The sequence below is a fragment of the Polypterus senegalus genome, chromosome 17, assembly GCF_016835505.1.
Source record: "Polypterus senegalus isolate Bchr_013 chromosome 17, ASM1683550v1, whole genome shotgun sequence".
Classification (NCBI taxonomy): Eukaryota; Metazoa; Chordata; class Cladistia; order Polypteriformes; family Polypteridae; genus Polypterus; species Polypterus senegalus.
Genome location: NC_053170.1, coordinates 4,739,514 through 4,755,372, shown reverse-complemented (window position 1 = coordinate 4,755,372; position 15,859 = coordinate 4,739,514).

Sequence of the window (15,859 nt, the reverse complement as noted above, 5' to 3'; positions counted from 1 at the left end):
GCTTTAACGAGACGTAATAGCGACTCTGACTGCTAAAAAGGAGGGAAATTAAAAATTCAAGAGTCACAGATCCATCCCTGTGTCAGTACCATATGTGGAGATACAGACCCCCATCCAAGCTGAGAGCTGAAGGTCTGATGGCCACCATGGGACGGCCGGTGGGCAAAGGGACTCACTCAGAAAGAGTGGAGGTGACTCTGTGATTTTATATAGCGCCTTGCATATCAAACACCATACCAAGGTGTGCGATTTTTGACATATTGAGACGTCATGGTGTTCCGCACTCTTGGGATTTTATATAGCGCCTTTACTTAGCGAATACAATATTGAAGCACTGTCATGACATGGCAAATCTGTGTTATGGATGACTGGACAGGTAAAGACACCGGCGAGGCGGGGGAAGCTGTGCAGACCACCCTGTGATTTTATATTTAGCACCTCAGACAGCAAACCTCCATCCACATCACTGACTTGCTCCAACCAGGTCTAATGAGAAAGGCTCTATATAAAATCACAAGGTCGTCTCCATATCTCTGTCCCGCTCCTGCGCTTCTTAAGAATAAATGGACTTAAAGCTGAGGTGCTCTGAGACACAAGACCTGGACAGGCTGGCATGAGTCTGGAATTCCATCTTGTGCCAAGGCTGCCAAGCAGTGGGCACTCACTTTCCTTGTCACTAAACCCTCCCTGATCCGTCCATCTCCTTCATTTGCTGGTGGGCGTGAGAGCATTAAGAGCAGCCTCGGAGCAAATGACTGTAATCAAGGAGCTGTCAGTCACAGAGGGTCCGGAGGAGGGGGTCCTGGCATGGCGTGGGCTGTGATCTCTAAGCACTGAGCTTCTTGACAGCTTAAATCGCCGAGCACTCATTATAGAAGTGAAGCCTTGAGACCCCTTGGGTGGGAGGAGTGAGTGCCACTGTTAGGAGTGCATTTACTGTGATGGGGCAGAAGCTGAGAGCCAGTTTAATGCCCTTCTTCACTGCCAGAGTCCTGCAGATGGCTCTGGGCTGGTGCCTCTACACGGCTTTATATCAGAGGGGCAACACAAGGGGTGGGGGTGGGGGTCCCAAACCAAATGAATAAATAAACAACATCAAGTCTAAAAATGTCCTTCAGGTACTCTGGTCACCGACAGGTTGTGTACACGAGGGTCAAAAGGTCTGCTGATGGCTGCCCACCCAGCAGCATGCTCAGGGATATGCCATCCAGGCCTCACGGCCTCTTCTGATTCAGCAGGGCCTACAGAATGAGACCTGGGGGACTGTGAGGGACGGTCAGATTGGGGGTCACCAGCAGGATGAGCCAGACGTGCACAAAAACCTCAGAGCAGAACGTGACTGGACAGCAAAAGACGGCGATCTGAACCCCAACAGGACATCCAGTCCAGAAGATGAATGACTTGAGCGCCATCACATCAGAACACCCATCAGAAAGACCTCAAGGACGGTGGGCAGGCATCCATGTGGTTCGCCCTCTGCCAGTGCAGCTGACCACTCGATGGACATGCCAGGTACACTTTGAGAAAGGATTAATCACTGCCTCTCTGCTCAGTCAATCGGTGCTTGTTTTATATAGCGCCTTGATTATCACCTATCCTCGTAGTCATGAAGTCTTTGCCTTATGTAGTGCCTTGATCATTATATAAACTTTCAGTCTGTCAATCAATGCTTGACTTAAAAATCACATTGACCATCATTGCCATCATCTCAGTCGATTTGCTCTATATAGCACCTTGAACATTTCTGTCCTCTTGGTCAATGAGCTCATCACTCATCTTCCTTAGTCACTTAGTCTTTGTCTTATATAGCGCCTTACTGATCACTCTTCCTCCCAGTCACTCAGTCTTTGTCTCATACAGTGTCTTAATCATCACCTATCCTTTCTGTCTTTCTATTGATGTGACTTATATAGCGCCTTGCTGGTCACCTGTCCTCCCCGTCAATCCACCTTATATGGCGCAATCTGCTGTCTGCTGCAATCCTCACAAGTATAACAAAGAGGTCGTAAACACATAATGAGAGTCTGTTTATTATGTAGTGCCTTGATCATCATCTCTCCTCTTAGGAATTCTTTCATCCAGTCTTTTTGTGAACCTCTTGTGTCCACTCGGTCAATCAGCTCTCGTCTTATATAGTGCCTTGCTCATCACCCTTTCACTCAGTCACTCTTCTTTTCCTTATCTGGCACTACTATTATCACCTTTTCTGTCAGTCATTCTGTTTGTCTTGTATAGCGCCTTGATCATCGCCCTTCATCTCAGTCGGTCAGTCTTTGTCTTGTATAGCACCTTGAACATCTTTTGTCCTCTCGGTCAATGAGCTCATCACTCATCTTTCTCAGTCACTTAGTGTTTGTCTTATATAGTGCCTTGATTATCACCCTTCCTGTTGGTCAATGAGGTTTTGGCTTATATAGCGCATTGCTCGTCGTTTGTCCTCCCTGTCAATCCGTCTTTGTCTTATATGGCGCCATCTGCTGTCCACGGCAGTCCTCACAAGTATAACAACGGGAGTCGTAAACACAAAGTGAGAGTCTGTGGAGGCGCTAATTGAATTTCGACGGCAACGCTTTAAATGGTAACCTAACGACCTAATGGTCCCGACGTCCTCTTCTCCTCCCCTAATTTAAAGTTCAGCGGTGGTCTTTCTTTTTAAAAAGTGCTCCTCCTTTTATGTTTCCTTATTTTGTGAGCTCCTGCCTGCAGAAGAAGTTACGGGCTGAGACTCCCGATCGGAGCGCAGGCCATCTGCAGCTCGTCATTCTCAAAGATTGCGTTCAACTGGAAGACGTGAAGTTCAGTCTTGGAAAGCGCGAGGAGCTCCAGGGAACTTTCCAAAAAAATGCCGAGTGCCCCTGCAGGTCACCAGCAAAAAACGGCAACTGCAAATGACAAAAACAGGGGGTCGTAAAAATTATTTATAACCGCGGCAAACATCTGGAAAAAAAGCAGTCCGCGCCGCCTGCTGTAAGGACAGTGCATTGAGCTCCGAGTGGACCGGCAGGTGGAGCGGGAAATTCAGGGCTCTCCGTGCCGACGGAAGGAGGAGACGATGACCAACAGTTTTAAATGGATGGGCTCCCCCTGCAGGTGGGTACAGGAGGCCCTCTGAGTACAGTGACAAAGCAAAGAATTGATCAGTAGTGTGCCACTTATAGGGTGCTTTAACTTCACGACTTAGGGCGCCCCACCAAGGTGGGTCCTGCCAAATACTGTCTACAGTGCAAAGGTTGGTAGTGACAAGACTGAGCAGCGCCCCCTAGAGGAAAAGAAGGGTCTAGCAGTCTGGAGTTCAATGACGGCAGATAGACTGGACTTGAGGGCGCCGCCTGCAGGTCAGTGCAGTGGTTAGGTGGGAGTTCAACAGAAATCAGGCTGTAGGAACCAAGAGAGCTCCCTGCAGCTGAGTCCATCGGTTCACACCATTTCCATATAAGATGCAGAATGTAACAAACCCATTTAATTGAAGTCAGTGCTACAGGGGAACTGGAGCCTATCCTAGCAGCACTGGGCACAAGACTGGAGTCCAACCTGGACAGGGTAACCTGAAGCACACACCACACCAATGTGGAAACATCGACTCACCTGATGTGTGGGAGAGAAAACCTCACGGGCATGAGGGCAGCATGCAAAATCCAGACTGACCACGTCTGACGTGGGATTTACACTCCAGAACCTGGGTTAGAAAGAACCCCTGCTGCACCCTTGGGCCACTCTTAGAAAAAAAAAAGATAAACAATTGAACAATAAACAATAATGAACAATAACCTTCTGAGTGGCGAGGGGCCAGAGCCCACCCTGGCAGCTCCTGATCACAAGGCTGGAAACCTCCCTGGACAGGAGAACGTCGACAGACAATGAAAAAAGCCTTCTCAAAGTTGCTTAATCCGAGTTTGGAATAACAGAGGGCAGGAGTCTGGCAGCATCGGGCACAAGGCAGGAGTAGGCACTAGATGGGGTGTCAGTCTGTCAAAGTCATTAATAATAAAAATAATAACAATTCATCATCATTCATCATCATTCAGGCTTGAACTCACAGCCAAACGGAGGTAATTCTGGTACCACTGGGCACAAGGAAGACGGGTGCCAGTCCATCACAGATATTAATATTAGTAGTGGTGGTATAGCAAAAACATCGCCAAACAGCTCAAACCTTCTCAATCCAGTTAGGGGTCACAGAGGACCAGAGCCCAGCATGGCAGCACCCGGAGACAAAGCAGGAAACATCACCGGACAGTCTGTTACAAAGTGTTGGAGCCTATTCTGGAACAATAATAATAATGCCAGTCCAATATAATATTTTTGATTATTATTATTATTATTATTATTATTATTATTATTATTATTATTATTATTATTATTATTGCACGCTCAAACCTGATTGATTCAGCTGAGAGTCACGGGGGCCCAGAGCCTTTCCTGGCACCTGGTACAAGGTAAGAAAGAGAGCTGTGCAGGATGGCAGTCTGTCCCAGTTCAGCAGGACAGAAGCTGGCACAGTGGCACTCAGAGAGTCTCCCTCCTGTCAATGAATGCCCGCTGTCAATGAGTGGCCCGCCAGCCAGCCAGTGTTATTGTTTTTAATAGCAACCTACAAAAGCAGGCATTGCCATCCCAAGATGCTGCCCAACTGTTTTGCCACTGGCACACTGGCAGATGATGAGTCCCTCGCTGGTTAGCCACTGTGACAGACTGACCAAGCGTCATTGATATTAGCAGGTGAAGAGTTTCTCACAGATTGATCCTGAGCCATGGTGGCTGACCACCAACCTGGCATCCTTCTGATTTAATATAGCGCCTTACCAAGGTGACCACCACCCTTCCAAGTTGTTGTAACTTGTTTCCGTGTCTTAGCAGGCATGCTGACAGATAAGGAGCCTCACATTACACCTGTTATTGCAGCTTTTATATAGCGCCTTACCAAAGTGACCACCTCCTTGCATGGCGCTGTATGTACAGATGATGTCTAATTGTTTGCGTATTTTTTCCTTTCTTTTATTTCTCTTTCTTTCTTCTTTTTCTTGTTATCATTGAAGGAGCTACAGACTGACAAAGTGGTAAAGCAGTCGCTGCACACAAATGTGTCCTTTGACAATTGGCGTCTGGGGCCATAGGCCCCGTCACTGTGCCCATCAATCTGCTTGGCACTGCTGTCACCGTTAATCACAATGCGAGGATGTCATTTGTGCCACCTGTCATTGAGAAAAATGCCAGCAGGTTACAAATTGGGCAGCGGAAGCAGCAAACACCATATCGCTTGTCGTCTGTAGGAAATCCAACAAGATGGCGGGGGCTGGGGGCTGGGGGCAGCTGCAGGGGCAGCAATGCTCCCCTCCATTTTGCCCGTACCGCTGATCTCCTTCTGGTGTTGAGGTTTGACAGATGAGTGGGGACGCTTCCTGGAAGCAGTTAATTTGTCATTGTCCTAATTAACCCCACTGCTTTACAAGCTGGCGGGCGAAGCGCGGTCAGTGAGATGGCAGCCAGGCATGTCAGCGAAGAGACGAGCAGGAGGAGAGGCAGCCATAGAAACAGAAGGAAGGAGGGGCAGAGAGGAACTGGTCCAAGCTAGGATCGACCCAACATGGCCACACGCCCAGGAAGAATGGAATTAAGTGGAGGAGCAGCTCTGTGAGGGCTTCATCCAACATCTGTGGTTTACACACACACACACACACACACATTCTGTGGGGCTCCTCAGGATGGCTCCGCCCATCTCTCTCATTCTCGCTCTTTTCAGGCTCCACCCATTCTGACAGTGTCTCTTTTAAGCTCCTCCCCTTCTAAAAATGTCCCTCAGGCTCCTCCCCTTTTTACAGAATTTCTCTTTAGCTCTTGCCATTCTGATAGACACCAGTTCTCTTTAAGCTCCGCCCTTTCTGAGAGTGTGTCTTTCTCTCTCTCTCTCTCTCTGTAAGGCCTGTACCTCCTGACAATGGCTCTCTCTCAATCTCCACCCCTTCTGACAGTTTTTCTCCTACTCTCTTTCAAACTCCACCCTTTCTTAAAGTATTTCTCTCAGGCTCCGCCCCTTCTGACAGTATTTCTCCTTCTCTCTTTCAAACTCCGCCCTTTCTTAAAGCATTTCTCTCAGGCTCCGCCCCTTCTGACAGTTTTTCTCCTTCTCTCTTTCAAACTCCGCCCTTTCTTAAAGCATTTCTCTCAAGCTCCGCCCCTTCTGACAATTTCAGTCTCTTTCTGTCTTTCTCTTAAACTCCACCCCTTGTTCATATGTGTCTCTCTCTCTCTCTCTCTCTCTCTCAACCCTCAGTGCTCATCTCTCAAACTGCACCCCCTCAATGGTGCCTCTCTTAGGCTCCGCCCCTTCTGACAGCATCAGTCTTTTTTGCCTTTTAATGGCTGCAGGTTTTTCTGATTTTTGTGCCTCCACACTCCCATCTCTGAGCTCTCCTGGCAGTTCCTTCCACCTCGAGGTTCAGGTTTTGTTCACCTTTCGATTTTCCACACACAGCTGGGTTTGCCTTTCCTGATCAGTCGAATCAATTGAACTGACCACAGGTGGACCCCAAACATCTCAGTGATAATCAATAGAATGGGATGCACCAGAGCAAATGTCAAGTGTCATAGCAGAGGGTCCACATGCTTGTGTCAGAGTGGTAGTTCAGTTTTTATTTTTTCATTATTATTTTTAATGAATTTCCAGACATTTCTACACCCCTGTCTTCACTTTGTCATTTTGAGATGTTGAGTGTTTCTTCATGAGGGAAAAAATGAATTGAGAGGATTGGAGCACAAAATGCGGGCAAAGTGAAGGCGTCTGAAATCTTTGTGACTTCCACAGTCATCGCCGCACTCCTGTAGTTGGCAGTCAGGGCACAGAGCGGACCCCCTAGGTGAGCTGCAGACACCCAAAGTACGTCTTCTTAACAATCCATTCAGAGCCTAAAGAGGGGACGAGACTTCTACTGAAAGTTTAAAATGAACTCAAGAAAACAACAAAACAAGAATACAATTCAGCACAAAGCAGACGTTAGACATTATGGGTCCCGCTCAGCAAAATGAGATACTCTGCTAATAAATAATCCAATCTGCTGTGCACGGTTTTCAGACTGGGGGCCACAGCCCCCTGGGGGTCCTTAGCAGTCCTGGCGGTGTTGTTGTTCTTTTAAAAAATGGTTAGTCCATCTTTAAACGATTGTCTTTAATCAAACAGTTAACAGTAAACAGAACTCAGAATGCTCTCCAGTTGTTGCTTACATCAGCGTATTTAACACCACAGGCTCACTTAAAAATAAAAACATGAAAAACCCACCTTAATAAAATGACAAGTGGCTGTGTGTTCAACCAGTTGCCATGTCTTTGGCATTCCAACAGATGGCACACCCCAAACATTTGTAGTAATAAATTGCATTTCATTTGGCATTCCAACAGATGGCACACCACAAACATTTGTAGTAATAAATTGCATTTCATTTGGCATTCCAACAGATGGCACACCCCAAACATTTGTAGTAATAAATTGCATTTCATTTGGCATTCCAACAGATGGCACACCACAAACATTTGTAGTAATAAATTACATTTCATTTGGCATTCCAACAGATGGCACACCACAAACGTGTAGTAATAAAATGCGTTGCATGTGTCGTTCCATCAGATGGCACACAAAAATCAGAGGTCGGGCATCCCAAAGCGAGTAGAGAGCACAAGGTGGGAACAACATTTGCCAGTGTCAAGTCTGAGTCAAGGTCAGAATCCAGTACAGGGCACAAGACATGGCACCACCCCTTTGCGGAGTGCATTAAATGTCAGTGACAAGCAGAGGGCACAGGACAAGTGCAAAACCTGAATGTGGCATCAGCCCATTGCAGGGGAAGTTCAGTGTCACATACTGGGTGCCAATGTCAGTGTCACACAGAGGGCACAATGCAAGTAGAACACTTGGACAGGGTGCCAGTCCATTAGTGGGTGGGTTCCTTGACAGTTAACCTTTTTTATATGCAGCCCCCATAAGAATGCAGAATGTTATCTCTGTGCGCCAGGCTGAAGGTCTTTTGAGTTGTCATTGTTTCGACAGCACCCAGTGCAAGGCAGGCGCCAACCCAGTATGGGGTGTCCATTCACCTCTGTGCCCGCTGGTGCACATAAACATGTAGAGCTGCCAGCTAATCCAAGCTGTGGATGGCAGAGGAACACGAGGAGAACAAGCAAACTGCACAGACAGAGGAGGAGCACCCAGTGAATTAAAGTAGGACCACCTGGAAGGCGCAACGTTAAACCGCCGAGCAGATGGAGACGTCTCTTTACTTTAAATAAGAGAGCAGCGGCATACTGATGAGTGGAGAATGCGACTCGTGCTCTTCATTAAAGGGAAATAAATAAATAAATTCAACATTGGCCCGAAGCCATCATGACAATACGCGAGCGCAGTCCTTCAGATCTTCAGAGCGTTCTCTGCTGGAGCCCCTCAAACATAAACAAAGCCCCCATAACTGAGAGATGTAAGCAGAATCCTGTTGGTAAAAAAACAAAAATATTTCAAGTCTCCTTCCAGATTCTGCCTTTGTGAAAAAAGCCAGCATCTCCCACGAGGGTCTTCACTCTGGCACTGTGACAAAAGTGGTCCAGCTGGAGGGGGACATGCGGGGGTGTGGGGGGGGATCGGGGTCCTAAAGCACTTTAAGTGAGCTGGACGCGTACATCAGGCCCACAAGGAATGGGGTTCGAATTATTGGGGAATTCACTGGAAATCACATCTGGAAAAAGCGGCCACACCGGCTACACTGGGAGACCTGACTCACCACCTGGCTCTGTGAATCAGGATATAAAAATGTCAAATTGTCTAATTTAAGGCGCTATATAACACGTGGGTACACAGGTAAGAGCAGAAACATTGAAGAGGGAAAGTAAGAGAAGACAAAAGCAGACCGCAAAATGGAGACCTGTGCCAGCCAAGATGAAGAGCAGGAATGGCCGACCACCTCGAGATGTGGCAGCTCAGGAGATCGGACCGCTCGGTGAGAAATGCCCACCCAGTCAGAACGCCACTACTGCCCATCAATGGTGTAATAATGATAGATAGATAGATAGATAGATAGATAGATAGATAGATAGATAGATAGATAGATAGATAGATAGATAGATGAAAGGCACTATATGATAGATAGATAGATAGATAGATAGATAGATAGATAGATAGATAGATAGATAGATATGAAAGGCACTATATAATAGATAGATAGATAGATAGATAGATAGATAGATAGATAGATAGATAGATATGAAAGGCACTATATAATAGATAGATAGATAGATAGATAGATAGATAGATAGATAGATAGATAGATAGATATGAAAGGCACTATATAATAGACAGATAGATAGATATGAAAGGCACTATATAATAGATAGATAGATAGATAGATAGATAGATAGATAGATAGATAGATAGATAGATAGATAGATATGAAAGGCACTATATAATAGATAGATAGATAGATAGATAGATAGATAGATAGATAGATAGACAGATAGATAGATATGAAAGGCACTATATAATAGATAGATAGATAGATAGATAGATAGATAGATAGATAGATAGATAGATAGATAGATAGATAGATAGATAGAAATGAAAGGCACTATATAATAGATAGATAGATAGATAGATAGATAGATAGATAGATAGATAGATAGATATGAAAGGCACTATATAATAGATAGATAGATAGATAGATAGATAGATAGATAGATAGATAGATAGATAGATAGATATGAAAGGCACTATATAATAGACAGATAGATAGATATGAAAGGCACTATATAATAGATAGATAGATAGATAGATAGATAGATAGATATGAAAGGCACTATATAATAGATAGATAGATAGATAGATAGATAGATAGATAGATAGATAGATAGACACTGTGGACTTCATGCCCTGAGGTTGTGTGTTCAAATCCCACCACTGACCCAGTGTGACCATCAGAACGTCATACCGACCCCCAATACCAGCCCCCCTCCAGTATCTCAAATGTTGTAAGCTGACAGATATGGGAAAGGCGCTATATCATAGATTGCTGGATGTGAAATCGACTCCTACTCTTGTTCCCCATCAGCAGGGGGCGATGTCCCACCCTCGGGCCGGTAATTTCCCGCCTGGCTGTGCGCGGACTCAGACAAGCGGCGAGGCGGGCGCCATAAAAAGCGATAAGCTGAACGCAATTCTCTTAATGAGAATTTAAGATTTTCTTCCGTGTAAGCAGAGTAGACAACACGCGAAGACGTCACGGCGGGAGAAGATCGGGTTATAGGAGCCGAAAATATTTTCTGCTTCTCACTCCAAGTACTTGTCAGCCCCACAAATCAACGTGAAAGCAAAATATTAAAAGAACTGGAAATAATTGTACAGTTGATGTCAGAAAGCCCTCGGTGAATCAATATTAGATCGCCTTTGCAGCAGAAATAAAATCTCCCACTTAATTGCCTCCCACGTTCATTCCAGTTGGCTTCACCTCAAACACGGAGGACGTCGAAACGGAGAGGACTGCGGGCGCATTCATTTCGGAGGGCACACGCGAGGGCGGCGGTCCGATGAACTGCGGTGGTCCATCAGCGGTCCACAGGGGGTCCAAACGTGCAGCCTCACGTACATTTAAAGAAGCTTTACATCAAAACACAAATACATGTGTGACACCAGGGGGAGAACCCGCACGAGAGATTTTTAAACCTTCACGCGGCCCACCGGCACTTGGACCTTTGTTCTGTTTCATGCCATCCTGGCCGCTGGAGTTATGAGCCAGCCTGCTGCCATTTCAATCTGAGTGCCGACCATTTAGCTGTCATCTGCTTTGTTGACTGTTGCACATTTTAAGTCTTTGAGTACTCCATTTATTTTTGAAACTTCATGTTGCCCATCAACATCTGAGCCTTCACGTAGTCATAAAAGCCCCTGGTGTTCTTTCTAAGCCTTCATGTAGTCCATCATTTTTTAACTTTCATCATCATCATCATGTAGTTCATCGGCATTTTCGGATTTTATATCTTTTGTTGATGTGTTAACCTTTACATAGCGCAGCATTCAAGTCTGTACAGTATGTGCTCCATCGGCACTTGAGCCTTCATGTATTCATTCTCTATTTCATGTCATCACGAAAGCCCCTGGTATTCTGAACCTTCAATCAGCCTCTTACCACTTCAGTCTACATGGAGCCCATCAGCTCATCATTTTGAGCCATCTCATGTAAGCTGACATTTGAACCATCCTGTCACCTGCAGTGTTTTCAGCCTTCGTGTGCTCCATCCATTCCTTATTAGCTCCCAAGCCCTTCACATGGCCCCCCAACCTTTTGAACCCTCGTGTATTTATTCATTATTGTATGCCGTCGTGACGTTTTGAGCTGTAGGGGACTGCCATCATCTGAGCCCATCGGCATCTGTAGCTGTCTTGTAGTTTTTGAACCTTCCTGTAGCCTCCCAAGCATTTTAAGCTTTCATGTGGCCCATTAGTTTTTCAGTCTTCATGTACCCCATCTTCATATATTAAGGCTTTGAGAACGCCATTTATGTTTTTACTTTATTGCAGCCCATCATCATTTGAACCTTCATGCAGATTTTTTGAGCTCTTGTAGCTCCTTTCACATTTCCCATCAGCATTTGAGCCTTCAAGTGGCATGTTGGCAATTTTACCCTGACCCAGCATCACAAAGGCGGAGGGCATTTTGAGCCGTTCCATAATCTGCTGCCCTTTGAGTCTACGCTTAGCCTATCAGATTTTTTTCTTTTAGCTGTCTCATGATTTTGTTGATGGTTGAACTTTCATGTAGTCCATCAATTTTTGAAGCTTCATACACTTCAACTCTATTTGAGACTTTATATATTGTGGGAAACAGCCCGGACACAGACAGGTAGAAACCACACACATTTATTTCCACTAATATACACAATAAAGAGAAGCACAGACAACCCACTTCACCCCAAAGTCCAGGCCTTCTTCATCAATGCCTTTTCAGATCCTCTCCTCTCCTCTCCTCTGAGCTCTGTCCTGCTACTCTCCCGACTGGACATCAAATGGAGGGAGGCGGCCCCTTTTATCCACACCCGGATGTGCTCCAGGTGCTTCCCGATTAACCTCCGCCGACTGTGTCGGAAGTACTGGCTGCGCACCTGGAAGCACTCCGGGTGTCCCTGGTCTTGATCCCCAGGGCTCCTCGGCCATTGGGGCGCCCCCTGGCAGTGACCACGGCTCCTATAGGGTTAAGTTTCTAAGCTCTGTGCCCGTGTTCCCCAAAGACACCAGGGTGGTCGCCCCCTCGTGGTCTGGAGGAGACATAATCCCTCCTCCGGTCCTTCTGGGAGTCCCATCTGGGTTTCACCCCCCCAGCCACTTGCCACAATATTCAATCAGGGTTTTTAGCTATCATGTAACACCACCCCGGACCCGACATTTTGAGGCTTTGGGCCTCCGTAATGAACCAAAATCAAACTATTGAGGGTATATAAAAAATGTAAAAAAACCCTATAGATATAAATGACTCAGTGCCCATTGCTGAGTTTGCTAGGGAATGTTGTGGCAGAAGGTCGCATGGTGGCACAGTGGGTAGCGCTGCTGCCTCGCAGTTAGGGTTCGCTTCCCTGGTCGTCTCTGCATGGAGTTTGCATGTTCTCCCCGTGTCGGCGTTTGTTTCCTCTCACAGTCCAAAGACATGCAGGTTAGGTGCATTGGCGATCCTAAATTGTCCCTAGTGTGTGCTTGGGTGTGTGTGTGCCCTGCAGTTGGCTGGCGCCCTGCCCGGGGTTTGTTTCCTGCCTTGCTCCCTGTGCTGGTTGGGATTGGCTCCAGCAGACCCCCGTGACCCTGTAGTTAGGATATAGCGGATTGGCTAATGGATGGATGGATGTTGTGGCAGAGTGCAGGAAGGTGGGCGCCTGCGCGCTGCGAGAGTAGGACGGAGTAAGACCAGGCTAGGCGGGGTTACCTGTTTGAGTGGCAGCGTTCTGGGCGGAGCTAATCGTTTGAGTGGCGGCAAGGAAAAAGCACGCGTCTTTAAAGTCCAGAGGGTTTGAGAGAAAGAGGGCGGAGATATTCCAACGAGGCTAAAAAATCGGAACCCCCAAGCACGCGTAAATGTTCTCCTGTTCGGGCCATCATGTCAGTGAAAATGACGAGATTTGGGAGCAGCGTCCACCAGCCGGCACGTATTAGTTTCGGAAGCGTTTCATGTGATCCAGTAGAAACGGGAAAGTAAAATCAGTGGCCTCTGTAAGCTTTTAGAATGCAGTGTTATTATAGTTGAAGAAACAAGCCCACTATTGGGATGATCCCAGAAGCAGCGCGGCCGAATGGACTTCATTTCCCAGCAGCCATCAGAAGTGCGCGGGGCCGATGGGATTAGGCGCTGATTTCTAGGAAGTGTTTAGCGGGAAATCAGTCAAAGCAGAACTGCCGCCGCTGTACAAGCACGTGCCTCTCAAAATGTGGCGTTTTGTGTGTGTGTGTTTGTTTTGCAGACTGTGAATCTGTGTATAATGTAATTTGTCAAAATCGGATATGCGTATCATATTTGGTAAAATTATATCCCAACTTATTTTCTCTTCTGTTGTGTTAAAGCAAGATTTCAGTGTTCAGCCAGCGGGACCTCGTGATTACCAAGGAGTATTCCTCACATCGATTACTTTGCACCGCACCTTAAGACGTCTGAATGCCAGCCCAACATATATATGGCTATGAAAAGCCAGAAGACTCCAGGTAAGTCAGTCGTGGCACCAGAGAGCCACGTTGTGTTTTGCGTATTGTTTAGAACCAACGAGCGGGACTTTAACAGTACTCTGTATGCAGTACCCCACATCAACCTAAACATCCATCTATCCATCCATTATCCAACCCACTATATCCTAAGTACAGGGTCACAGGGGTCTGCTGGAGCCAATCCCAACCAGCACAGGGAGCAAGGCAGGAAACAAACCCCAGACAGGGCACCAGCCCACCGCAGGGCACACACACACACACACACCAAGGACAATTTAGGATCGCCAATACACCTAACCTGCATGTCTTTGGACTGTGGGAGGAAACCCACGCAGACACGGGGAGGACCCGGGAAGCGAACTGCAATTTATTATTGTTATTATTTCTGTAAAGTGGATTTAGAAAGCTTTGAGACCCCTTCACTTTCTACACTTTAGTCTGATGTACAATTAGTTTTCACAGTGACGTACGGTGAGGTTCATGGTTGGTGACTCCTTCAGAGTTACATTTACAAATATATGAACCCCAAAGAGTAGCTTATTCACTAAGCAGTTGACAGCCAGCATGCGCATTGACTACTGGTTACGTTTCATATCTCATCAGCATTCTTTACACACACATCGGTGAGGTTCACATTTGGAGAAGAAGGAACGTTACGTTTATAGCGGCAAGAGAGAGCGCATTTGCTCCTCACCCTCCGTGTCTTCTAATTTGCCGTTGCAATTCCACAATTCAAACTCATTCAATACAAATGAAAGTATAGGGTGGGGTACAAAAAAAAAAAACGGATTCCAATTATGAAACACTAGAGGGCGGGCGGTACGGTGGCGCAGTGATGGCGCTGCTGCCTCGCAGTTAGGAGACCCGGGGTTCGCTTCTCAGGTCGTGGAGTTTGCATGTTCTCCCCGTGTCTGTGTGGGTTTCCTCCCACAGTCCAAAGACATGCAGGTCAGGTGCACTGGTGATCCTAAATTGGCCTGAGTGTGTGCTTGGTGGGTGGGTGGCCTGGAACCCCTGCAGATTTTATTTTTTCTCTCCAGCCGTGTGGAGTTTTTTGTTTTGTTTTTTCTGTCCTGTTAGCCATCGGACCCTACTCTTATTCTATGTTGATTAGTGTTGTCTTACTCTAGTCCTTACTTTGTCTTTTATTTCTCTTTTCTTCATCATGTAAAGCACTTTGAGCGACATTATTTGTATGAAAATGTGCTATAGAAATAAATGTTGTCGTTGGGGGTGTGTGTGTGCCCTGCCCTGCCCTTGTTTCCTGCCTTGTGCCCTGTGTTGGCTGGGATTGGCTCCAGCAGACCCCCATGACCCTGTAGTTAGGATATAGCGGGTTGGATACTGGATGGAATTCTAGAGGGCTTCGCTCGCCAACCCTTCCCGCCGACTGCACTACGTGCCAGCCACTTCAGGTCTCTGCAGCTCACGTTTGTGGATTTCACTTTCACCAAACAACAAATCTTTTAATTCTCGTGGATACGCCTCTTCATTGGGAAGAAACACTGATGGCAACACAAATTAGACGATCTACAAGTCTCCGACTTAAAGTTGAAACCCGAACAATATATTTGATCTCCTGAGGTGGGCTGGTCGTCCTGCCCAGGGTTTGTTTCCTGCCTTGCGCCCTGTGCTGGCTGAGATTGGCTCCGGCAGACCCCCGTGACCCTGTAGTTAGGATATAATGGGTTGAATAATGGAAGGATGGATATTCGCTCTCTTTTTGCTGTTCTGTTAATTCACCGAGTAATAATTTCAGTTTGTTAGCGCTAATGTGATCTTTACTATCAATTTTTTGAGACTTTCGAATTATAGTACTTTCATTATCTCTAACCTGCTCTGTATGTGTATCGTGCCAACATTTTTTAATTATTTACGACGTTCTACTCTGTCATCTACTCTTTCTTTTTTATTTCCGGCCTGGGCCTGGTTAAATCTCCTGGCACCAAGTCTCGTCTCGCAGGCCGTCAAGTGTCTCTCTTAAAAAGTCACATCTCGTCCCAGGATAAAAAGTCTCGTGTCCTCCCAGGATTTTTTTTTTTTGTGTAATAGAGAGATTTAGTTGTTTTAAAAAGCTTTTAATTCTGATGCTTTCATCAGTTTTAATACTGACTGTTCAACAAAAGGATAACAAGAAAAACATAAGAA